We start from the raw sequence: 13,503 nt of genomic DNA on the forward strand, positions 1-13,503 counted from the left end.
ATTGTATGTTTTTAATCAGTCTTTTCCTAAGTAACTTAGCTAAGGCTTTTGCAGACATTGTCTCAAAGAACGGATAGTGAACCAGGCTCTGCAGATGGCGGAGGGCTACCACCACCTATGAGGAGCAGCCTGGAAGAAAGCCCACAAACATAAGACCAGCTGTACTAGGCCACACCAAAGTCTCCATCCAACTAGCCCCACATGTAGTTTCTGTAAGTGACCAAATCAGACACCTCGCAGTTGCTAGTCCTGTCTAAGTACCGGATATAATGATACCCATCCATTACACCTCCTCAGCCTCCAGCATTTTGCATCTTAGGGACTTCCAGAGCCAGAAGTATTATCTTAATAGCCTTCAGTCTATTTTTCTTCCATGAATTTGTCTTCAATCATTTTTAATGTCCACAACATCCTGGAGCAGGGAGTTTCACAACTTATGTCATGTTGTGTGAGGAATCATCTCTTGTTACTTGCCTTGAAATTTTATTCTACCGTTTTTTTCTGAGGTTCTAATTCTTTTGCTGGAGAAGACACTAAATAGTTGTATTGTATTTTGCTAGATCCAACCACAGTGCCCAACAACTTGCAGGGCCCAAGCATTTGTAAAAATCCTTTCCCAGAAATATAACGTTATTTTTGCCATATCTGTATCTGCAGTAATCTGAGGAGGGCAAAGAGATAGAGGTTGTGTCATTAATGTAGTAATTTGGCTATAATTACTCCCTGTAGCACGTCTTAAGCTGGTTGGTCTTTTTTCCTATGGCTGTAGATTGGTCATCCAAAAGTTGATGGAGGGAGTTTCCATTACAAGGGACAGTGAAACCTGCATCACCCATGAACTTTCATCTTCTGTCATAGAGTGTATGAAACACACCGTGCACACAGGATGTGAAGGGAGAAAGGAAACCACCAGTGAACCACAACCAAGGCATGAGATGTAGGCTGAGACTGACATGTGAGCATCCGAGGAACGAGGAGGGAACCTAAGGAGGGGGGATCTATCCAAAAGCAGCTCACATCATATTGCGGGAGCGGCTGTCCTCGGTCACTACCCAAAATGGGAGGACAAAACTGGATATCGCAGCCTTTCCTCATTCCTTTAGCCTACCAAAAGATTTTTAAGTAAAAGGAAAGAATTTAGGACCAAACTCCTTTGTGGTCACTGAAACTGGCTTCTGCTATTGCAGGCAAACCCCTCCTCAATCACTTTTCATAAAGCCATAAAGCTCCCTTTAACTCAGCCTAGCATCTCTGGCCTTTCATCTCCTGACAGAGATACCACTTTCCTGCCCGTTAAAAAACCTGTTCCCATCGCCAGTGTAAATGTGTTCATTTCTCATTAACATCCATTTGTTCTTGTGCTGGTATAGCTCACACACGTGAATAGCTGGGGGATTTTGCTCCTGCATGGCACTGACACCTTTCCTGAAATACTCAGAGATGATCACATCCCCTCTCAACCCTCTTTTTTTTTTTATGCTGTATCAGCCAAAATCTTTTAATCTCATGCTGTAAGCCACCACTACCATTCCCCTTCTCAGCATCTGTTCCACTTTAAATTCACCATTCTGGGAATTATTGAGAATTACACACAGCATTTCAAAGGATGCTCCTAGCTGAGTTATTAGCAGTGGGGACCTGAACTCCAGCAAGCCGGACATTAAAGCAGAAGGCTTTCCTGCCAGAGCTGGAAACATTTCCAAGCTCTGGCAGACTTAGAAATCCTTACGCCATCTGGATACGAGACAGGGGTAGGGAGCCACGCATCACCTGTACCCACAGTTTGGCTCACAGATGTGTATCTCACCAGTGAACAAGATACCTAGATGAACATTCTCTCCTGAGTTTGTAATCAGTTCCCTTACCCATGGCAAGTGATGGCAAGCTTGGCTTTGCAGTGTACCTGGAAGAGTACCAGGCAGACGGAGGAGTAAGAGATTTATAGGGAAGTCAGAGCACTGAATCAGTACAAAATTATGTCCCGTTAGTCCATGCTTTGAGTGTGCCTGAATACAGAACTACAGTGCTTTAAAAATCCATTACATGGGAAACACAGCCATTAATCCTAAATTGAATGTATTAGGTAGAAATCCGGGGGGTGAGGGGATGGAGACTTTAGCCTCTTCTTTAGTTGCAATGGATGTTTGTTCTGGAAGCTTTTAACCTCTTTGAAATCATGTTTGAGATGCAATCACTGTTGCTGGGGAAATAAACATGATGGCACATGAAAAAAAAAAAAAACGCTCTCAAGTGGGGAGTAGGCAAGAGGAGCAGATGAGCCCTTACGAAACAAAGGACTCTCTCGCTCTCCAAGTGTCGTCTCTAACAAAACAAAATATGAGGCAGAGCAACTGAAAACATCTTAGAAAAATTGACTGTGCTTAGCTACATTATATAATAGGACATCAGTGAGTCTTTATCTAAATTACACAATCTGAGGCATTTCACCCATTCTACGTCTCTAGGCTTCATAAATGGTGGAGTTTTTTATCTTCCTCCCATTATAACAACTGAAAACGTCTATCTAAAGCCTCATGTATGCATGCATCGTTATTGACTTACAAATACTAGATTGCTTCCCAGTGTTCTTACTTAATCTCCTGTGGTTTGGGGAAGACTAAAACACAAAGATTATTGTGCGCTTGATATCACAGATAATACCTTCGTCTTTGAGGCTCTTAACTCTCCTGGGGCCCCTCCCTCAGGAAAATTCAACTGCTGCCACCGCTTTGCGACTCAAAACCAAAAAGCACTTTTCTTCTGTGTTCTGACCTTTGCTGTAAGCATTGCGAAGGGCTGAAGTGAAGAAACAAAAGATCAGGAATCCTTCTGTGCAGTACATGCTCTTAACCTCCACCACTGCTGGAAACAAGTCCTGCTTTAATCCAAGCAGGGATAAACACAAAACCAGCTCTCGTCATCAGACCTTGGGACAACAATTCCAGCAGCTGTGCAGTAATGACATTCTCGGCATGGCAGATCTCTATCTAAAACCCAGCTAATTGTTAGGAAGAGGAATGTCTGCACAAAAATTCATGTCTCAGACATTCCTGTGCTCTACTGCAGCCCTGCCTTCACGTCTTAAGCCCCAAAGAAATGTTTCAGTCCTCCTGAGAGGCAGAGCACAACCTTAGGTAAAATATCAGGAACCTGACATGGATCCCAGGAGAGCAAGAAAAAAAGAGACCAGAAGAAAAAAAAAAGTTTGATCCAAATATTTGGATGATCATTGTAGGTCCCTTCCAACTGAAATTATTCTATTCTATTCTATATTAGTGTAAGCACTGGGAACACAGAGAAATACAGGCTACGAGTGATTTGACTGTAGCTTGTTCCACTGAAAAAGTTGCTTTTTAAGAGCTTAATCCAGTCAGGGCAACAATCTCCCTGAGCTTCAAAGCTCCATCTTCCAGCTGCAGTGGTATTTCTTTCTATCCCTTTTGCTGTGGGACGGAGCAATCGAGGACGAGCACAAGGGTGCTGTTGAACAAAAACAGACTTCCCATCAATTCTTTTGCCTCAACCGAAGCAAAAAATAATGGCCAGCTGTAGATTAGAAAAGGTGGCTCATGGTGTAACCAGAGGAGAATTTGGTCCATGTGGCAGACTTCTATTTACACATTTCTGACATAATTGACAGTGACAGCACCCAACAGATATGGCAATGCAGACAGATGTTCAACAGCACCTTCAGTGATCACACCCGCTCCAGGCAGGCAGATGAAGATCCCAGGGAGAGTTCAGCCTGCTCTTCAAGGATGTGAGGTTTCAAGGTGCCAGATACAGGTCCAGGGAAGCAAATCAGCTCCCGCATTCCCTCAGCCACATCATGCATGCATCTGGCTCTGGACACACATGCACAATGTGGCTTTATCTCAACAAAGGAGCATTTGTGTGCTCACTGTTCACCCCCGCACACATATCTGCTCCGGTCAAAAGGGATTTTGGTGAAAACGAGGGGCATTTACACAGAATTTCATTTTCTCTTTTTGCTTTGTCTTTGCTGAGCTCTGCCCCTCACTCCTACATGATGGTGAGAGCCTTCACAGCCCAGCAGTTACAACCTACCTTCCATAAACCAACCCTGCTCATGTGCCAGGGCTGCCCCAAGATGAAAAGGGAACAGATAAAGGCAAAGGAGAAGGAAAACAGACTCGAGTAGGAAAGATTTGGGTTCCCTGTTCCTCTTCACACACCAAAGTTACAAAAACATGCAGAGAAGGGCAAAAGGCTAAAGTAAAAACAGCAGAAGCAGCAAAGGGCAATTACTATTTTCTAAATATCAAATAGCTCTTTCAAAATCAGGTTTACACCCTCAGAGAAAGATTCCAGGCAACACATCCCTTTTTCCTGCTGTGTGGATTCGTAAAACAGATTACGTACCCAGCTGAGTATTACTTAAGATAACAATTAGAAACACTTATTTTGAGTAAAAGAATAACTGATGAGCCACGCTGGTTAACTGCCATCCCTGAGAGATGCAGTCTTCTTCCATTTCTCTCCTCTCCCACTGAAAAAAGAGGAGTGTTTTATGAGCAAATGGTAAAACCTCAGCTCTCATTTTCCAATTTGAAATCTCAGAGATGCTCAGCGCTGTGTTCTTACCCTGTAACTATCTCCCAATCTCCAGTAATCACACTCGGTGGTTTAAGCTTGGCTCTCACCAGCTTGCAGCAACCCTTTGGAAAAGACTTTATCACAATTTCTACGTCAGCTATCCCCCTCTCCCCCACCTGTGATTTTCCCTGTCAGGTGTTCTCTGTGGATAGCGAAGCTGAGTGGCTCTGTCTGAAACCAGAACCGAGCCTGGCCCCTAATGCCTATAGGAGACAGCACTCCTGACCCACGAAGGGAAACAAACTTTTCCACCAAACTCTCCCCAGTTAGCTGACAATATGTAGGCTTAGCTCCACCATTTCACCTTAGAGCTGACATGTTTTGGTAAAGGCACCCGCCCTCGCCTCTTTTCCCAGATGCAGAAAGCGAAGCGCTTAAACTGCAGAGACCAGGGCGCGGGGGGGAGGGTGCAGTTGCTTTGAATCTCTGCCCACCTGCGCAGCCTGTCTCCAGCTTTCGGGATTCCCCCCTCAGCTCCCAGCCCCGGGCCGTGGCCAGCGGGGTCCCCAGGCCGGGCTCGGGGTGCCCCCGCCGAGGCCATGAGCTGTCAAACGCCTCTTGCCGGGGCGGGAGGCAGCGCTCGCCTCCAGGATGCCCATGGCAACAGGAAGAAGGGGAATCCCTGCCAGGGGGCCAAGACCTCTCCGCGGCCAGGGAGACGCAGCATGTTGCCCCCGGAGCGGGCCCTTCCTCCGCGGAGGCTCTGCCCGGACCTCTCCCGGGGCGAGCCCGGGGAAGGGGGCCGAGGCTGCCGCCGAGGATCCTCCCAGCAGGGCGCTGGGGCGGGGGCAGCACGGCAGGACCCCTCGCCAGACGGGGAGAAACTTCCCCAGCGGGGCCGGCCCGGACCCCCCGCCCCGTCGCACCGCCCGCGCTCCGCCCCGGAACCGGGCGCGGCTCCCGCGGGCGGGCAAACCCCGGCGGCTGCGGGCGCCGGCGGAGGGTCCGTGCCCGCCGCGCTGCCGCGATTCGCCTCCCCCCGCCCGCAGGAGGCCGCCGCGGTAAGGCCGGGCCCCGCCGGGGGCGATCGCGGGCGCGGGGTCCTCTTGGCTGGGAGAAGTTGGGCGGAATCCCCCCCCCCTACACTTCCCGGGGTTGCAGCCCGGCTGGGCATCCTCCTCCCGGCTGTTCCCCCGGTCCCAGCCGGTGAGACGGGGTCGGGTCAAGGGAGGAAAGACCCCCGCAGGATCGCAGCCCGCGGCTCCGCGGGCTGCTCGGAGGTGTTGCTCGGCGCGGCGGAGAGGTGCTGGCTGAGCGGCTGGGGGGATTGCAGGTGCGACAGGGAAGTGTAGGTGGGACCCGGTCTGAGCCGCAGGTGTGACAGTACAGAGCATGGCTGGGACGTGGTCCCCAGTGCCCGTCTGACAGTACGTGGGATAGGTGGGAGTCGGTCCAGATTGTGGATGCAACAGCATGCAATGTATAGGTGGGATGAGGTCCGGATGGCATGTATGATAGTGCAGCATACAGGTGGGAGTTGGTCCCGATTGCAGTTGCGAAGATGCTGTGTATGGGCTTGGATGCGGTTCGGATCGCAGGTGCAACTACACAATGTATAGGTGCGACATAGTCCCGGCTGCAGTTGCAGTTGATATCTAGGTGCAACGTGGTCCGGTTTGCAGGTGTGATGGTGGGATGTGCAGGTGGGATGTGGTCCTGCTGTGGCTGGGTGTGACGGTGGATCTACTGGCATATAGTGCACGGCTGCTGTGTCTGCTCCCGGGGCTGCGCCAGTTTTAGGCTCTTATTTTGAGATATTCTGTTATCCAGTGGTTATCGGACAAGGTCTGCCACGTCCTGCCTGGCTTTATTTACATACTTCTCTCGGGCTTCATCCTCCCTTTTGCTCAATAGTTCTGCAAGGATGAAATGACTGCTTGCAACAGCAGCACCCGGAGCTAAATTCCAGAGGTTGGGGGTGGGGAAGGAGTGCTCGGATGCACTGATCTTAGGAGAAATATCCCAAAACAGTGTTCATGGTTCTCCATCCCCATACCAGACTGGCATTGTGAACTGTATATCATTTTTCTCGAATTCCTAAGACTGGGGAGTTTCTCTGAGTAAACGCTCTGCAGGCTGTGAAACACGTCAGGCTCCCTGGTAGACTGCGAGGAAACTTCTGGCCTAAGACAATTAAGAAGGAAAGTTAGAGTCAGCAGAGTTACAGTAAGATTGCAGTTGTCCTACTGAACTTGCTCAGAATTTGGACTGTCTGGCCACTAATCCCATTTCTCTTCCACCCACTTAAGCTTGTTTTTCCACTACGCGGAGGAGCAGTGGCTGCCAAAATTGCGGGCGGGGAGGGGATTGCAGGAACCTATGAGCATATGTGATTTTTTTTTTGTCCTGTTATAAGTTAATAATCCCATTCTAGGCTGTTGTCCAAGAATTTTACTTCAAAAATGCAAGCAGTGTACAAGACCCATTGTGTAAAAGATAATCTAAATGTAGGACAGGAAGGGACCTGGCAGGTCAGCAAATCTAAGCACTGAATGATATTACGCCTTATTGCACACCACTGTAATTCATTTGTTCCCGGTCTCCCAGGAAGGGGAAGTTTCAGAAGTTTACTGAACTGATATTACTTTTTTTTTCCCCCCAATATATGGCTTTCTCTTACTTCATATTTGTGCTATGATTGCTTAGTTCTCCCAGTCTAATGCTTTTCTCTCTTATCAGCCTAGAAATAGGAGTTGCTTGCTTTTCTCTTTGCTGTGCAATGCCAAACAAGCTAGAACTTGCCATCTGCTTTCCTCAAGCAGACTCCAGCTCCTGCTGATCCCCAGCAGTCCTGCACTGGGCTTCTCACGCTCTGACTTCCCTGTGGATGAGCAGAGCTGCAGGGCTCAGAGGTCCATCCAGTGCCTCTCATACTTGGACGCCTCACCTAGAAATAAATACCTCACATGGTAGGTATTGCAATTCACCTCCTCCTTGGGCTCCTCTTATCCTATGGTGAGGGTGTGAAATTGGGATTTTCATCCCCAGTTGTCCATCTGACTTTTTTTTTCTGCTGTCGGATCTGATCTTATTCCAGTTCTGTTATTAATCCTCCATTTATTGCATATCCGCGTGCTCTGTCCTGGTGCGATGTTCTCTCAGCTTTCTCCCACTCGCTGTGCTGTGAAGGGAGATGTTCAGTAGGACGAGGTCTCCCTCGCTTTCAGTAGTGAACCCTGCACAGACCCCTTCTGTGGGACTGGCTGTCTGATCCTTTTAGGTCTGTCCTCTATTTATTACAAATTTTAATCTTTCGTGGCTTAACTCCCGGTTTCACTGTGAGCTGTGTAGCAAGTGGCCGCACTTCAAATGTGTTGGAAGCTGAACTCTGCCCCTTTCTTGTGTGCCGGATATGCCGGAGAGGTTTCCCAGAGCAACTGAGTCAAAAATAGTTATTATCAAGGCAAACTAAGTTGCATTTTGTCCCTCCTCCCTTCATTTACTTCCATGTCTTCAATTGCTTATCTTTTTTTCTGCAATGATTATTCTGTTGATGAGTGATTTTTAATCCCATCATTGTACCATAACCAGCCATGAGTAGAAGATGGGAGTAATTTGGCAGTGGATAGCAACGCAGTGCCATAGATGAGGCAGTGAACAGTGTTTGTAGAGCTGAAACAGTTGGGGGAACTTCAGACACACTCTGCTGATATCTGAGCTCAGATTTAACTCCCAGTTGAATATCCTTGCTCTTAATATTTGCAATAAAGTCTATCACTAATGATTCAGAGGAAATACCACCCACTGAATCAACAAAGTCAACTCATAGGATTGCACAGTGGCACTGAACAAATCCAGCTCTGCTTGGTGCAAAATACTGCAGTCGGTAGGTGCAAACAAACACATCACAAGGAGTTATCTCTGTTCCATTTGTTAACATCGTGAAAAATGGCTAAATATTTTGCAGAAGCTAGATGCAGCCCTGCAGCATGATAGCCCTGGTGCTCAGTGCAGGAGGGACGCTCGAGAATGACTGCACGCTTCCGACCTAATACATTATAATCCCTTCGGTATTATCCACCAAGCTCAGGTTTATTCCAGTGTTTCTCAGCATTGCCTGTGCAGCAGTTTATCATACAGTGCTCGTGAGCGTTGCGTTGCAGGGGCTGCCTTCATCTCCCGGCGGCCAGAAAAAGCTCTAAGAGCACCAAGTGCTATGACAGAGCGGGCAAACAATCTGTATTTTAATTATACAGAGACCTCTTGGGTCCTGTGCTGTCAACTGAGGTGCTAAGGCCAAATTGGGAGAAGGAAAAAAAGTTACATCAAATTTTGAGCCTGAGCTTTCTTCTTCTAACGGTGGGTGGCTTTGTGCTGGTAGGTCTATTGTCACAGCATTCCAGTTGTTCCAGTTCTGCAGGCATGCTGGAATGAAGCACAAGACAGCAATGCTTCAAAAAAGGGTTCGCTACGTTTGTACGACTTCTCAGTGCCACTCAGGATCCTCCTCAAGGGCAAGTATCGTCTGGTTCCTTTTTCTTAGGGAGAAGTAACTAGTGAGCAACGGCCAAGCCTTATGTTTGCTACCAGATGTCGTCAGTGGTAAATGAAGAGCCAATTTTATGGAACGGAATGTGGAAACAAATAGGAAGAGGGTGTGTGGAGCTCATGAGCCCCTGAGTCATAGCTTGGCGTCTACAAGAGTGGCTGCAGTCAAAAGTAAGTGGTTGTACAATGTGGCAGGGAACGTTTGTTGCTGTTTTGTCAACCTAGCCTTTCACATCTGCAGAAAGCATCAGGAGAGGGTCTAACAGTGTGATAGTTTTTCTGTTTGATGTAATGAACAGATATTGTTCACAGGTTCAGCTGTTTCTCTGAGTTTGATACCTGAGCTGACATTTCAAAGTGTTGGGAATGCTGAAGCCACAGATCAATGAGAATCTTAAGCAAGCAATAGTGTTTGCAAAAAGCTCTGTAGCACGTGATGGTGTACTTTAAGGTGCTCTGGGAAACCTACTGAGCTGATAAAGAGGTTGGGCAAAGGCAGAAGGAGGGCTGAGAACCAGTGGATGAAATCCTCATCCCAACATTGGAGTCACTCAGCCAATTCCAAAGAAGTTTAGTATCTTAAAGTATGTCCGATAAAAAAAGTAAAGGCAAATGAAGAGGTGCCAAATTTTGTAGTTGGTAGGGTGCAGTGTTCAACTTGGCATGTTTGTAGTAGGTGTCACCAGGAGGTATTTTGCATCGACTTCCCATTTGTTTTTCTTACCAGAACCATTATTTTGCCTTTGCTGAGATGTATATGGTATCAATTTGGGGAATGTTTAGGGGAAGAGGAGGAATTTGCTATTTGCGTTGTGGCTCCATTAGAGCCTGTTGTGCAGGTGTCCTCAGTCAGCCCTTGGTGCTAGGAGAACTTTCCCAAAAGGGACATGAGAGAAACTCCAGGTGATGGTTGTGTAGCTGCTCACAGAGTACTCACAGGTTCAGTAACACTGGTTTCTGTCCAGATCCAATTTGAAAAGCCTCTGTTGCCGCTGGTGGTTAATGCCGAAGCAGGACATGGCTGATGGCAGTGGGCCACCTCGGGACTGTGTTGGTCTCCAGTTTTCCAGCTGGGAGAGCTGAGTCAGGTTTTAACGAGCAAGGACAGCAGAGGAATTTGGAGATCGCTCCAGGAAAGTGTGGGAAAGGAGGCATCCTGCAACCGTAAAACCTCTACATTTAGTTCTAGTTTAAAATGGAAAATGTTGGTAATTTTGCCCTTGTGGAGGTCAGATGAGTTTGGGGACCCGTGGGTCTGCTCCACTCCTGTCCGCTCTGCAGCGAGCCTCTCCATGGGGACTCGGGGCTGCCTGATCCCCCTAGATGCCTTGCTATGCCAGTCCCTTGCTGGAGACACAGCCCCTCTCCAACCTGCCCTGGTAGGCAGAGGGGACAAAGGGAGGGAAGCAGCAGCAGCCCTGGGCTGCAGCAGAGCCCCTTTCCTCTCTCCGAGTCAATGAATGAGCATCGTTTCTATTTATTTATTTATAACTTTGGTGAGCGGCTCTGTTTGTGTCGGTGTAGCTAAGGAATAACTGTGTTACCCTCCGCTCTGTCAGTTAAATTGCATTATTTTTAATAAGGCAGCTATCTCCGTGCTGCTTCTGTCGTGCTGGTTTCCCCTATCTGGAAACTGTCTACTTCTCGTCCATCCTGCTTTTTGTGTTAAGTCATCGCGCGTCGTTCGCTGACAGCAGCAAGCTCAGCGTTTGCGTTATTTTCTGATGGAGGCCCCAGGTGGAAACTGAAGTTCCCGTAGTACAAGGTAGCAGCTTTTTGTGAGCGATGGTTTTCTTCCCACCGCACAACCTGCTGAGAAAGCGAGTGGTGGCAAATCAGCTCTTTCCATCAGCTTTGGGGTTTTTTTGCTGCCCACAGCTGTGGACCCTGCGCTGGGTTGGTTGTCTGAGTAAGCCTCCCTCCCGCCCCAGAAACAGCCACAATCTCCTCCTTTGTGTGTTCCTAGCTCAGAAAAGGCTGATTCATTCTCTGAAGCAGATTAATTACTTCTGCTGTTTTGAAAAAAAAAAAAAAGAAGAAATCCTTTAGAGTTGGTCGGCTTAACTTTCAGCTGAGCTGCCTGTACAATGCAGTAAAACAGATGTACTCTGAGGCACAGCAAAAAAGTTTGCATGGAAAAAGAAGCTGTGGGTTGCGGTATTTACCTGGCACTTCAGCAATGGGCTCTGAAATTTAGGAAGTATTTGTGAACATGTCTCATTCTTGACTTATATGACAAGTGGTGCAAATTTGAGCCTGCCATGAAGGTGAACTGGGGAACAAGTATTTTTATTCCCTGATACATTTTATAACTTGTTTCCCTTCTGGTTTACATCATGCTGATGTGGCACCCGGCTCTCCGAGTAGCTTGCATCCAAAGCCTGGCTGAGCTGCTCCATTTCTTCCTCGGAAGGCTGCTTTCCAGCCTGCTTGGCTCTGCTCACTTGTTTATGCACTGATGGGCTGTAGTTCCACATTTCAGAACAAACTGTCCAATATTCATGAGTTAATTTGTATTTACCCAGTCCTGAGGCTTCTTTTATAAACCTAAGGATAAATTCTGTGGTTTGTTATTCCATTACTGGAAACGCACTGGACCTACACCACCATTACCAAGCCCTAAATATGGCCTCTATTTGTCTAAAAGAAAGGTAACGGAAAGGACTATCGCAAAGCTAAATTGTTTTACGAGCCTGTAATTCTCAAAACTCTGTTCTAATAACACTTGTAAGCAAGTGTTGGAGCAAGCCATATGTGTAGAGATGAATCACTTATAAAATGATATCCTAATATTAGCTGTATATTTATTTATCAGATAAATATAGTGATTTTCCTCCTGAAGATCAATGACAGCCACATGCTCAGCTGCCATAAAGCACTGCAGTACTTCGGACTGTGCAGACGTGAGGATACGACTGAACAACTGATTTCTTTGCAGAGAAAAACATAGTATCAGCTACTTGTTTCTAAGGTGATTTAAAATATTACATAGGAAAAACTAAAAGAGGTGAAAGTGTTGGTATAAGATACCCTGCATGTAAGTTAGACCTATGTATAGTAAGGCCATTTTGCCCCCAGCATGAGAATATCTCATCATAACCCTCCAGCTGGTTGGGCCATATTGAAATCCTTTCACATTAATTCCGAGACTGTGGGTTAGAACTGGGAAGAGATTTTTTTTTAGGACTGACGGCTTTAGGTGGTCTCGAAACAGCTGAGCCAAGTACTGTAGCAAAGTGAAGGGTTAACCCAGTCAATGCTCTAGGATTGCTGCATTATAAAATAGAGGCTTCAAACTTCTTCACCCAGCAGTAGAGAACATAGTCTGAAGGCATCTTTGGAGTGCATTGGTTTTGAAATCATGCTAAGCCACTCTTCTGCTCTATGCAAGAATTTATTTTCAACAGCTCAAATGCTTGACTTTTTGAATTAGCAGCTGAGCATGTTCTCCGGTTACTCTTAATAAAGTGTTCATATTCAGACAAGCTTGCAGGAAAGTACCTGGCAATATCTGGGTCTGTTCTCCTTAGCGGGTGCAATATGTACTTTGCCTGTGCCATTAGGAATCCTGGCTATGCTCAGCCTTATCTGACCCAAAAACGGTCAGGATGTTTGCTCTTGAGCTGTTGACCGACTGAGATACCAGCCACCATGATTCATCAGCTGTTGAATGGAAAAGCTGATCTTGATAGGAGGGAGTCGCATCAGCAGCCTGCTTGGAGAACAGCAGGAAAAAGCTGCTTCTTTGTGCACTGTTCTGGTGTCTCCGCAGCTTTTTTTCAGCAGGGACATCCATAAAAGTTGATATGGATCTGAGCAGCTCTTTGGCTTAGTGGTACCTACAACCCTTTCCTCTGCGGACCTCCTGTGTCACACTGGTTTTCAGGGAAGAGCTATTCCCTGCCCAAAGATCTTCATCCCGGTGCAAGCGAGGAGACTTTGTGCCTGTGCGGGAGGAATATGGCTAAAACCTGCACAGGACCTGCCTGCTCTCCCTCTGGGGCAGGGCTCGGAAGGTCTTTTTTTCTGTAATTAAATCTCCTTGTTACTGCAGCACCAGTGTGTGTATGTGCGAGGGAGCAGAGTTCAGCTGCCTGGGCAGCCCTCGTCCTGGCAATTCCTAAGCAGTTCCCCTGCAACCTTAGCATGGGTGAAATAGATGTATGCAGGATAAATAAACTGAATAAATATCAGTCTTTTTACTCAACCTGGCCTTATCAGCCCATATGTCCTTTAGAAACCCGGGCATGGGTCTGTGCCCTTTGCTCTGGGTAGAACTGCTGGTGAAGTTTGGGGTTTTAGCAGAAAAGTTTGTCGTCATCTGTCCAGAGAAAACACTGAGTTCCCCACGGTTAATGATTTAATCTCCCCTTCCCAAAACAGGATGTTTTTTTGTTG

General features: G+C 47.2%; 1 protein-coding gene across 2 annotated transcripts in view; it reads left to right on the top strand.

Moving 5' to 3' along the window:
* Positions 1–5,585: 5,585 nt before the first annotated feature.
* Positions 5,586–13,503, top strand: part of INF2 (inverted formin 2) — a 42,921-nt gene continuing 35,003 nt past the window's right edge. For both annotated transcript variants that reach the window (XM_086613144.1, XM_086613143.1), the window contains exon 1: positions 5,586–5,618. The gene's annotated coding sequence lies outside the window, so the exon portion shown is untranslated. The remainder of the gene's footprint in view (positions 5,619–13,503) is intronic.

This window comes from Tauraco erythrolophus, chromosome 6 (genome assembly GCF_009769465.1).
Source record: "Tauraco erythrolophus isolate bTauEry1 chromosome 6, bTauEry1.pri, whole genome shotgun sequence".
Classification (NCBI taxonomy): domain Eukaryota; kingdom Metazoa; phylum Chordata; class Aves; order Musophagiformes; family Musophagidae; genus Tauraco; species Tauraco erythrolophus.